Genomic DNA, 12,745 nt, shown 5'->3' on the forward strand with positions numbered 1-12,745 from the left:
CATTGCTGATGCTTTGGTATTGCACAGCAGAGGGGTTTGAGAGAAGTTGGCTGGTGGGACAGGAGCACGGCATAGCAGTCAGTTTATTGGTATTTCAAATCTGTATTTGTAGTAGCATCTCACCAGCCTGCCCCTGGCGGTAGTTGCTGTACAAACAACTGGCAGAGCAGACAGTCCCATGACCCAGATTGCTCACACCGTTCGTGTCAGCCAAGCGGACGAATGAGCTGAGGGTAGGCTGAGGAAGTGAGAGAACCGTAAATCCAGCAGAGCTTAGCAGCAGAGCAGAAGGCCCAGCTCCCCGCTAGCGTACCTCATGCCAAATGGAAGCGAGGTGCAGGCACATGGCAGTGGGGTTTGAGCAGCCTTCGGAGCGTAGACACTTTGCCATGCACTGGGCAGGTGGTATGGAGCAGTCTGGAGGGGCTTGGCAATTGAGGCCGCCAACGCTGGCAGATCGGGCTGTGGTCCTGACTGGTTGAAACATAATGGTTTGCTCCACGTCCACAGTGGGTCAGGAACAGACCCAGCCCCTGTCCTAACTGCAAGCCCCGACTGTTCCCTGTAAGCCATGACCTCTTTAAGGGGGTATTTATTTCCAGGAACAAGTGTCTCTTGGGTGGGCTTTGATTTAAAATGAGGGAGATAATGTACTGAGCTGTTTATTTTCAAATCACTTCTCAGAGAGCAACTAGTCCACAGAGCCCTTCGGCAAGCAAATGTACCTCTACAGATTGTATGGATGTGGAAACTGAGACACGGTGGGGCCTAATGCAATATTTCCAAAGGTGGCTGCTAATTTTGGGCACCCAGCTTGAGACACTGAGGGCCTGATTCTCAGGAGCATTGAGCACCCACAGTTCTGCAAGGAGAAGCCATTTCTTTCAGGCGACCCCCCCCCCAACCCAAGGCCACCATCTGGAAACTCCACAAGGGTCGAGGTGGGTTCTCCATCACTGGCAAGTGCTAAGTCAAGGCTGAGTGGCTCTGGTTCATGGGAATTCTCTTGGGGCAGGTCTCAGGTCTCAGGTCTCAGGAGGTCAGACCAGATGATCACGTTGGTCCTGCACAACCCTAAAACATACGTGTCAGAGCCCTGATGATGGCGTTTGAACACCCAGCTCCCTGCACTCACCACCCCTCAGTGCTCACTGCTCCACCGGCATGGTGTGATGGGGCACGGCTGGCATTCTGGCTTGGGCAGCACTTAAGCAGGTGCCAGGCTGTTTCCTGAATCGGCCTCTGTGTTGTGCAAGCCTTCGAATAAATACGTGACAACAAACCACGTGGGTTGAAGGCTGCATCGGCAGGGAGCAGGATGGGAGCTCTCTGCTGCTTACTAGGAAGGGTAATCAGTCCAACCCCCACTTTCCACAGCCCCTGAGCAACTCACAGCGTTGGAAGTGCTTATGCTGCCAGCCTCTCGGGATAGGAGGCTGATGTTTTCCCCATTTTACAGACGGTGAACGACGTACAGGCAGATAAGATGGCAAAAGCAGGGGCTTGACCGCAGCTCTCCACTAACACATCCTTCACCTCTGCCTGGGGACTCAGGCTGTTCTCACTCCAGGCAGAACTTTGCTCTGATTGGCTGTCACGCTAAACCCAGGTGGGGCTTGGCAGCTGGCCACGCTGTGCGTCACCGCCGCGGAGGTCATTGCAGGCTGGCCAGTGGCACAAACCACTTACCAGACACCCTCTCAGCTCCCAGATCCCATCCTTCCCCAGCCCCTGGACAGGTGGGATTGTAAAGTTACATAATCACAACAGCCCCGCAGCAGCTGCCTCTGTTATGTAACGAATCGAGGGCAGAGGGTGGGAGCCACCTCTGGGGGTGCGGGAAGGAGGGACATTTGGCTGGGTGGGAGGTTTCAGCACCAAGCCTGTTCTGGTGCAGCCCCCTGGGCTGAGTGTATTGGGCTGGCTTTCTGTACAACGCATTACGTCACTTGTCAGCGAAGAGCCCAGAAAGTTGATGCAGGGAGAGCAATTATCTTAGACTCACTAGAAATGCTGGTCTGGAAGGGACCTGAGAGGCTGGTCCTCGGGGTCTCAGCTTGTCAGAATGGTCTTTCACTGGCGGGTGGAATTTATTGCACCAGTTTTCCTTGTGCCTGTGTGGGTGCGAGCATGGGGCTGTGAGTAGATGTGGCTGCAGGACTGTGTGCTCCGACGGTGCCTGCTGCCAGGGAGGGGCTGATGCCCAGGCTTGGAAATCTCCTGCAAGGGAGGGGTTCAGCTTCCTGGGGGAGAGCTCTTCCTTTAGGACAAGGGGGAATGAAGCATGATAGAAGGGAGCTTGCTGGCCAGCCCTGGGAATGGGCATCCCCTTGTCAGCCACAGAATGGATCCAGCCTGGGCAGGAATGGTCAGTACACCATGGGGGAGGGAAAAAGGTCCAGTGGTTAAGACACTGCCCTGGGCTTGCTTCCTGGGCAGACTCAAACTCCCTGCCTCAGTCGCTCTGTGCCTCAGTTGCCTTCTGTGAAATGGGGTTAACAGCCCTGCGTGCTCCCAAGCACACGGCCAGCTGGGTGGTGCTGTGGCACTGACAGCTGCTGTTAGGGTGTAGGCGGCAGTTCCAACAAGGTACCTCACAAGAGGGGTGCTTGTTCTTGGCCGTCTGGAAGGGGAACCAAGAGCAGAGACAGATTCTGCTGCCAGAGGCCCCGCCCCTCACCTCATTTCAACAGAGGCCGCTGCATGGCTGCCATAGCCCGTTGGGCTCCTTGTGCTGTGTGCTGACCTCCCTGGGTTTGAATTACTGACCCGAGATTAAATGGTTCTGCAGCCTTCCAAGAGCCCTGATGCTGCCCCCTGGGGCCCAGTCTCCTGGTTAGGGGGCGTTAGCATCCCTGCATGAGCGGCTGCCTTTGCTGTTTGTCAGCCGTGCTCTGAAATGAGGTCTAGGGGCAGCGTCCTGCACCCTGACGCAGCAGAGAGCCGGGAGGGCATCCCTGTGGCACGCTGTTCTGCCTGGCAGGGGCCAGCCAGCCAGCCCTTCCCCAGGGGCACTGGGCCTGAGTACAAACAGGGCCAGAGCTCAGAGGTGCTGCATGTGGGCCTTCCCTGCATCGGCCCAAGGATGCCTAGCGTGTCTCCAGCACAGAGTGCATCCCTCATGCTTCGCCACTGTTCACACTCCCCTACTGGGGGTCTTACTTTGCCATGCTTGTGTCCGGGTGGCTGGCCAGCACGTGCCTGTGCCTGCTCTTGTATGGGTACAGGAATAAGCACGAAGTGCGACTCCAGAACTTGAGGAGCCGGTGTGTTTGTGAGAGGAGTTGCCCCACGGCTGCTCTGCAAAGCCCAGGGCTGGTCAGTGTTGGGGATTTACCCAGGTGTAGCTATGTCCCTCCGGGTGTGGAAAGTCCACAGCCTGGTGGACACTGCTATTCCGGCTGAGCCCCAGGTGGGGCTAGAAGGTTCTGTCATTGGCCTAGGGAGGTGGAGTAAGTCTGGGGGGAGAACCTGCCTCGCCGTGGGGAGCGTCTACACTGCAGTGTTTTAAGGGTGCATGTCACCCCTGTGCTTGCGTGGTGAGGAGGCTCTCGCAAGCTAGAACTGAAGTGTGTCAGGCCTGCCTTGAAACTGAGCCAGTCGGGAGGCTCCCCGGGCTGGCACGTGCCTGCTGGTCTGAGCAGTGGTGTGCTCACACATCTAATGGCACAGGGGTGGGTACAGAGGGCTGGCTCCAGGCAGGCCCATGGGGAGGGGGACCAGATGTTGTTCTTGCTGACCCCCTGAATGCGAGGGACAGTCGTTTTGCTGTCTACTGTAACAATTGGGGTGTGAGGGTGTTTGGTGTCCCAGGTGCTCTGGAGAGAGGTGTCTGCAGGACATGAGGGTGGGACGGGAGGTACCATGTAAAATACTGCAGGAAGGACCGTGCCCGCTCGTGGTGTTCAGTGCTCAGGCGAGACAAATGCACATGTCTTATGAAGTCCTTGCGCTACTGCCAGCTGCCAGAGCCGGCTGCATGTGGCGGGCAGGACACTGGCCTCTCAGTTAGAGAGCAAGGGTGAGCCCCTCTGTGGAGTAAATGTCTTGTCTCCCCTCAAGTCAGAGGAGCTTTGTGGGACCCATCCTCATAGGCTCCAGGAGCCACTTCGCAGTCCCTTCATACCACTGCCTAGGACAGGGCTGAGGGGTCATGGACCATTTCCTGTCCGTTCCTTGGCACTTGATCTCGTCCCGTTGGCTGGGAGGGAGGTGAGTCCCACTGGGAGAGGAGGGGCTCCAGGCACATGTGGTCCCAGGAGGGCAGCCAAGGCAGAGAACAAGGCTGGGGGAAACGTTCTGTATAATCCAGCTGTTTTCCAGGCCCTTCATCTTCCCAGCTCAGACCTGGCCTGTAGCACCACCCCACTCGTGCAGCTCTGCCCTCATGCCGCAGCTGGGCCTCAGCACCCCCTGTTCTGGCAGCCCCAGCCCCCAAACACAGCCGTGCCCAGGCCTGTACCCTGTCCTGGAGCCAACCTGTAGTGTGAGGGCCAGAAGGGGTCACCAGCTCATCCGCAGACAGCCCTTCTGTCACAGGCCACCAGCACCTGCGCCTTCCACCCAACAAAATCCATGCCTGGCCTCTCCCCAGCTCTTCCCGGGCCCTTCCTCCATCACTCCATTCCTGGCACCTCTGGAGCAGTAGTAGTAGGCATCCTTCAGTCTGCATAGACTATGGATCGCGCCCTTTATAGTTTAAATTGAGGACTTCATTTACAGCGTCTACTGTGACTATGAAGACCCACATGAGAGTGACAGTCCTTGCTGCATCTCTTGCAGATGTGGTGGGTGTCTGGCAAGTCCTTAGTGTGCTTTCTGTGCACTCGCTTCTCCTCTGCTAGCTGTCTGAGCCTCATCTTGCCCTTCTGAAGGCCCTTGTGTAACCCCTGCCTCCATCTGCTGCGGTCGTCTGCTAGTTCTTCCCAGTTGTCCAGCTCGATGTCTACCTCTCTGAGGTCTCTCTTGCAGACATCTTTGTAGCGCAACTGGGGGCATCCGGAAGGTCTTTTGCCAGAGGCTAGCTCACCATACAGGATGTCTTTTGGAATCCTTCCATCATTCATCCTGTGGACGTGGCCAAGCCAGCAGAGCCGGCGCTGCCTGAGGAGGGTGTGCATGGTTGGGATTCCAGCTTGCTCGAGGACGGTGGTGTTGGTCACTCTGTCCTTCCATGATATTCCAAGGATGCGCCTGAGGCAGTGCAAGTGGAAGACGTTCAGCCTCTTTTCCTGGCGGGCATACAGGGTCCAAGTCTCGCTGCCATAAAGGAGGGTGCTGAGGATGCAGGCTCTGTAGACTTGCATTTTGGTGTGAGTGTACAGCTTGTTGTTATTCCACACTCTCTTGTTGAGTCTGGACAGAGTTGTGGCTGCTTTTCCGATCCTCCTATTTAGCTCAGTGTCCAACGACAGGGTGTCAGTGATGGTGGACCCGAGGTAAACGAACTCGTGGACGACCTCTAACATATAGTTGTCAATGCTGATTGATGGGGATTCAGCAACATCCTGACCGAGTACGTTTGTCTTCTTTAGGCTGATGGTAAGCCCAAAGTCCTTGCACGCTTTGGAGAACTGATCTAGCAGTTTTTGAAGCTGGTCTTCTGTGTGAGACGCTACAGCAGCATCGTCTGCGAACAGCATGTCTCTGATGAGGACTTCCCACACCTTAGACTTAGCTTTCGGCCTTGCCTCTGGAGCAGAGCCCCTGCTTACACTGAGCCACTCTTTTGGGTGGTGATTTGGCAACCTGCACAAAGAGGGCTTGGGATGACAGCCCCTGGCCCTGTCGCCATGGAGCTGCTGGATCCCCAGCCCCTGTGGGCAAGTGGCTAGGTACGGGTCCCAGTGCCCTGGCCAAAGGCACTGCCACCTTGTGACACTATGGGGAGGAGCTGGCCTGTGGGCTGGCAGTGGGGAGGCAGGAGCTTCCTAACCACCAATGGGGAGAGGCTGTGAAAGACCTGCTCGGTGGGGCGGTGGCTTGCTCTGGGCTGGGCAGGGTTAGAGGGATTGCGTGAAGGGTGTGCTTGTGAAGGTGGGGCGGCAGCTCTGCTGCTCACATCTTGTTTGTCTCACCTTCCTAGGTCCCATGCTTCATGGTTTCAACCCGCTTCCGGCAGGGATCCCCCGCCCCAGGGTATTCTGGTCAGGAGCGGGCTGGGGGGTTCATCTCCTTTCTCTCAAGTGTCAGAGATGGGCACAGCTGGAGCTGGGCCATTGGGTGAGAGGCACCAGTGCTGTAAGAGGGTGCGGAGCATTTTCTCTCTCTGCTGCTTGGCTGGCTGGTTCTCGCTCACATGCTCCAGGCTAACTGAGCGCCATGTGAGGCCAGGAAGGATTCCCCGCAAGTCAGATTGGCAGTGAGCCGAGGACACTGGCGAATGGACCTCACTCCACCACGCCCCTGCCAATGCCGGGGCAGGCGTCAGGGCTGTCAGCTTGTCAGCAGTGGGGCACGAGGGCCAGCCGGAGCCGTACAGGCCGGATCTGGAGGCAGCCTGGGGACCAGCTGAGGGCTGAGAGGCTACCCTGTTACCATGGTATCAGCTCTCCTGGGCTTTCGCACGCTGCACACCAGCTTGTGCTTGCTACAGCGCGCGGAAAGAGGAGAGGGTCTGATGCAGCAACGGGACAAGCAGGGGAGCTCTCTCCAGAGTTTCCCTGGCTGCTGGTCCCCCGTTCCTGATGGAGGCTCCTTCCCACCTGACCTTGTTAGCCCTGGCCAGAGGAAACCTCTCCCCCTGCCCTAGTTTTGGCTCCACTAGTGAACACTTGTGATGCGTTGCCCGTTGTTCTGTCCTGTGAGTGGGCTTGGAGATGTCCTCTTGTGAAATGATGGGCCAGAGGGTTCCCTGTTAGGTTGGAACTCCCCTCTGCTCCGGAGGATTCTCCTCCTCCCACAGAGCTCCGGCCCCCTTCACCAAAGTCTCCCTTACCTAGTGTTCTCCTTCATTGTCTGGTTGTTCCCCCTCCCCCTGAGAGCCTAGCCTAGGCTGGGGCCCTGGTGTAAGCTGGCAGCAGAGGTCTGACTGCCAGCCGAACAGTGACTCAGCAGGGGGGCCTTTTGGTATTACTTCACCAGACTCTGCCAGGCCTCATTGTGCACATCCACCTAGTAAGGGCCCTGCCCCACTGAGCTCACCACCTGCAAAGGCTGGAGCATTTCAGAGCTGGGGAGCTGAGTCCAGAGAGACTGACATGCCTGGCTTCCTGCAGGGAATTGACCTCAGCTCTGCCTAGTGCCGAGGCCAGGTCCTCCTTCCTGCCCCTGGCCAAGCGGCGCCCAGGCAGTCCCAGAGCCTGCCTGAGGCTGTCACTCTGGCTGCCCAGTGCTGTTTGTTAACTGTTAAGCCAGGTGTCCAATATTTGCTGAGCAAACAGTCTGCCAAATTGTGAGGGGCTTGCTCACAGCATCCCCTGGAACCCCCACCCCCAATGAGCAGGTCCTGTGGCTGCCACTGAGAATGGGGCTGGGAGCTGGCGTCTGGGGTGGCAGGTGTCACCCGTGGGGCTGTTGTGCTGCCCGTCTGCCGCTCCCATGGGTGCCACAGTTCTTCTGTGCAATGCTGGTGTTTTGGAGCAAGTCCTCTGTTCGTCAGCCTGGAAAGCCACTGCTCCACGGGCATCTGTCAGCCGAGGGGGCAGAGACTCCCTGGGAGCGGGCGGGGCTGGCGTGCCACCTGCTGTGCAGAAGGAAGTGAAAGGAACCATTAATTGCCGTACCTCAGTGCACCTGCTGGGCTGGGAAGAGGCTTCGCAAACAACACTGACAAGTCGATTGGTTTCCCTGCTGCTGGTCGACTGAAGCGACTTGCTCAAGGTTACACAGGGTCAGTTACGGAGCCGGGTGCATGCTCCCTGATCACCAGCACTTCTCCTGTAACCACTAGGCCACAAGCCCTCGCTGGGCCCCGGGAAGAGCCTCACTCTGCAGTGGCTCTGGGACTTCCTAGCTACCGAGGTAACTGGGCTAGCCAGTGGTTCTTCCTAGCATGCAGAGTAGCCAGACTTGTCTGTGTCCATGTCTGCGCAGCACTCCAGAATCCTCTCCAGCCCCGTGTGCCCCGTACTGTAACTTGGGCTGCTCCCTCTGAGGTTGCTAAGTCAATTCCATCAAGAACCCCAAACATGAGCGCCATGGAGGGGAGCCAGGGGTTTGGCTCAGCCCGCGGACAGCAAGCCCATGCTGGGGAGAAGGTAGGGGCACGGCTGTAACATCTGGCTTCTGGTCAGAGCTCCTGAGCTGAGGTCGCACCACTGAGCATTGGCTGCCTGAGCTGGTTTTACTGCTAGCATGCCTGGGGCCCAATCCTGAGTGCTGGGGGGTTCCAGATGGGAGCCGGTGGGCACAGCAGCTGCTCAGCACCTCAGTTTCGGGTCAGGCCCAGTGTGAAGCCTGAGTTGGCAACCCATGCACCCCAAGCTTTAGACCTCTTACATAATCCCTCTGTTACTTCTTTTATTCCTGCACAAATCCCCCACACGCTATTTCCAGCATAGTAATACGTCCCTTCTTAGTGTCTCTGCTGACATAAGCCTCCCTTTTTATCCTGGGTCAGTTATAAAAGCCCTCCCTGATGTCCAGCCTGCCTTGCATTGACTCTTCTCCCATTGCCCCAGCGTGCTTCCTGTGTGCCAGCTAAGGCGCTGGCCTTCAACCCCCCAAACAGCGGACTTTGCATTGCTCAAGTGGCCAGCAGCCAGCAGCTTGTGCCTGCAGTCACCTGCACTGAAGACAAAGCAGAGTCTGCTCTCAGTAGCACAGCTCAGCTGAGGACCTCAAGACATAGTTACAGATGGGGAAACTGAGGCAGGGAGTTACTGTGACTTGGCTGAGGAGTTGCCATCAGCAGCGTAGCTGGGAATAGAATCCCTCTGTGCCGCCGATGCCTCTGCTCTCACTGCTGTTGCTATTAATAATCATAATCATAATAATAATAATAATAATAACAACTTTATTGTGCTGTAAATGAACGTAGCGCTGCATGACTCAGACCTGGCCATCCCACACTGCTGTGGAAATCGGCTCAGTGTCAGGGTCGGGAGGGTGTGCTGGGACAACAGACTCGAGTGTGGAGCTGCTAATTGGGTTTCTATACCTATGGCCATGCCCGAGAGCCTTCCCCCCATTGGAAGTGGGGGAGCCCCACCGCGGGCCTATGTGTCTGCTGCCGGCAGCTGCCTGCCTCAGTGGCAGATGTTTGCCCGTGGCCTGATGCAGGAAAATGCCCCCTGGGAAGCAGCAGGCTGCTCTCTCTGTATCTGAGGCTGTGTGTCTGCTGCAAAGCAAGGCGGAGGCTATTAGGCCACACACTGCATCCCTGATTTGATGAATTCAGAACGTACCAAACTCTTGTTAAACTGCAGTGCCCGTAAGATGGGGCATAGGATTTAGTCCATTTCTGGATTTTATGAAAGTTTCCAGTATTGGCGAACAGAGAACAATTGGGAAAAGGACAATACAGTTGTGTAGCCAATGAGAGCACTCACAATTACATTAGACAAAGAGAAAGGATTTAGACAAGTTTTTTTTTTTTTAACATGGGCTACCCCCAGATACTATAATGATGGTAGCAGCGTTAATTCCGAAGGTAGAGATAAACCCTCATGCTTCAGGGCACAAGCCAGCCACTGTCAGTGATCAGGAGGAAATGCTTCCAAAGACCAGCCAGGTTATTCTGTAGCTGTGCAATAGCTTGGACCTTCGTCTCTAGCATCTGCTGCTGGCCACTGTTGGGATTGTAGTGGGCTAGGTGGACCCAGGGCCTGACGAATGAGTGGCAATTCATATGGTGGTAGGGCTTCTGTCAAACTTGAGTTCTAGCCAGCTTCTTTCCAAACCTGGCAATAATATCAGATTGCCTTTCTCTGCTGCTGGTTGGTTCTTTCATTGAACAAAGCTATCCAATCCTTTTGTTCTGTGTATGGGTTGGAACATGGAGATGTGGAGTTAAGAGCCCCGATCTTTCTTCTGGCTCTTCCAGAGTGTGGTCTTGGACAAGTCACTTTAATAATTTATCAGAGAGGGAGCCGTGTTAGTCTGTAGCTTCGAGAACAGCAAGAAGTCTTGTGGCACCTTATAGACTAACAGATATTTAATAATTGTTTAATGTGTTTAATAATTTAATAATCTGTTAGTCTATAAGGTGCCGCAGGACTTCTTGTTGTTTTTAATAATTCTGTAACTCAGTTTCTCTGTCTGTGAAATGGGAAATAGAGAACAGGGTTGATCTCTCTCACGCAGACATTTATTTCTCCATTTAACAATAATAATGTCATAAACTGTCACTTTTCTAACACTCTGTACCGTCACAGTATCTTTCATCTCAGGCTCTCGCCAACCTGTTGAGCAAGTTTCCCTAAGAACCACCCCATTTTGCAGATGGGAAGACTAAGGCACAGAAAGCCATCACTTGCCCAAGATCTCACAGAGGCTCAGAAATAGAACCCAGTCCCTCTCTAAGAGCCTAACCACTAGACCTGTTGTTCTCAGCCTGTCCTGTACTGTGACTCTATGTTACGACCGAAAAATGTTTCAGGACCTTCTGCTCCCATCTAGCCCTGAAGAAAGGGAGGGTGGGTTTGACTCCTCTGGACCTGTGACTCCCATGGTGGAGAACCCCTGCGCTAAGCCAAGCTGTGGTGTTGGTATGCGTGCCTAGGATAGCGACGTCAAGCTGCATAGAGTGGCTTCTTGCTGTACTTCTGGGGCAATCATTGGCCGGTCTGGACACTCCACCACCTCCAGGGGAGTTACTCCAGCAGGGGATTTGGCCCTTCTGGGCTGCCTGGGTAGACCTAGTGAGATCTGGATGATCAGGCTCTTTCCCCCAGTATAGAGAGCGTGGGGGTGAGTGCTTGGCTCCAGCTTCCAGCCCTTAATAGGCTGCAGCAAGCAGCCCTGCAGGCGGCCATCAGCAACAGCCTGGCAGGTGAGCTGCGCTTGTTCACTGAGGGAGCAGAACGTGGCTGGCCATCTCCTGGAGTCCCCACATCACCTCAGAGAGCTGCCTCCCTGGTAAGCTGGGAAGGGTTTTCTGCTCAGCTTAGAAACGTGATGGCTGCATAAGGGATCCAGCCATGGGGCAGGACATTCCAGCATTTCCCTGCAGTGCAGCTGATCTCTGGGCTGAACTCGGAGCTGGAGATGTGTTTATTTGGTCACCTTAGCTCAGAAGAGGTATATTGGAATTGGAAAAGGTTCAGAAAAGGGCAACAAAAATGATTAAGGGTGAGGAACGTCTGCCAAATGAGGAGCGATTCATATGACTGGGACTTTTTAGCTTGGAAAAAAGACGATTATGGTGGGGGGGATATGATAAAGGTCTATAAAATCCTGACTGGTGTGGAGAAGATAAATAAGGACTTGTTGTTTACTCCTTCTCACAACACAAGAACTAGGGGGTCACCAAATGAAATTAATGGGCAGCAGGTTTAAAACAAACAATCGGAAATATTTTTTCGCACGATGCACAGTTAACCTGTGCAGCTCCTTGCCGGAGCATGTTGTAAAGACCAGGGCCACAGTAGAGTTTAAAAAAGAACTAGATAAATTCACGGGGATAGGTCCATCAATGGCTATTAGCCAGGATGGGCCTGGAGGGTGTCCCTGGCCTCTGTTTGCCAGAGTCTGGAAATGGGCGACGGGGAACTGATCGCTTGATTCCCTGTTCTGTTCATTCCCTCTGGGACACCTGGCATTGGCCACTGTCAGAAGACAGGACACTGGGCTAGATGGGCCTATGGGCTGACCCAGTCTGGCTGTTCTTATTTCCATGTGGCTTCCCTCGTACATTGCAGCCCAGCTCACCTCCCACCCCGATCTCACAGTGTCCACACAGGACCTTGATCATTCCTGGCAGCCGGGGTTTCCAAAGCCCTTTAACCCCACCCTCCACCCCCAGCTCCAGTGCAAATGACACCCCCGGCCGTCTCCTCTCTTCATGCTCGTCTGTGTGAGTGCTGCCATGCACACAGGCTAGCAGGTTGTCGGGGGCTTTGGACTAGCTTTTTGCTCTGCCTGTGTTTTAAGGCACATCTGCTCCCTGGACTCTGCCAGCTGACTGGCCTACACGCTCTGCCCTGAGAGGGCTGTTGGGGGTCTGGTTCTCCATCCCCTCGGCGGTGTCGCATGAAGTCCAAAGTCCCACAACTGATGATCTGACCCATACACAATGGCAGGTGTTTCGGTGCCTCTTTCTTACTGTGAGGAGAGTCTGACGTGCAGTCGCTTGCCCTGATGGGCCTCTCCTGGGCCGGGCCTGGGTGTGCAGAGGAGGGTTGCCAGCCTGAATGTGCCTGTCTTTGGTCTGTCCCATCTAACTGGGAGGGGCTTGATAGCTCTGGGAGCTGGTACTCTAGCTGGGGTCCCAGCCAGATTAGATTAGCCTGGGGAGTTGTCTCCAAGTGGCTGCATATGGCCCCAACTTCCTGAAGGGAGGCTCTAAAGAGGATGGAGAGAGACTGTTCTCCATGTTGACAGATGGCAGAACAAGGAGCAATGGTCTGAAGTTACAGAGGGAGAGGTGTAGGTTGGATATAAGGAAAAATGTTTTCCCCAGGAGGGAGGTGAAGCACTGGAATGTGTTACCGAGAGAGGTGGTGGAATCTCCATCCCTGGAGGTTTTTAAGTCCTGGCTTGACATAGTCCCAGCTGGGCTGATTGAATTGGTGTTGATCCTGCTTTTGCCAGGGAGCTGGACTAGACGACCCCCTGAGGTCCCTTCCCACCCAAGGATTCTATG

Source organism: Carettochelys insculpta, chromosome 19, assembly GCF_033958435.1.
Source record: "Carettochelys insculpta isolate YL-2023 chromosome 19, ASM3395843v1, whole genome shotgun sequence".
Taxonomy (NCBI): Eukaryota; Metazoa; Chordata; order Testudines; family Carettochelyidae; genus Carettochelys; species Carettochelys insculpta.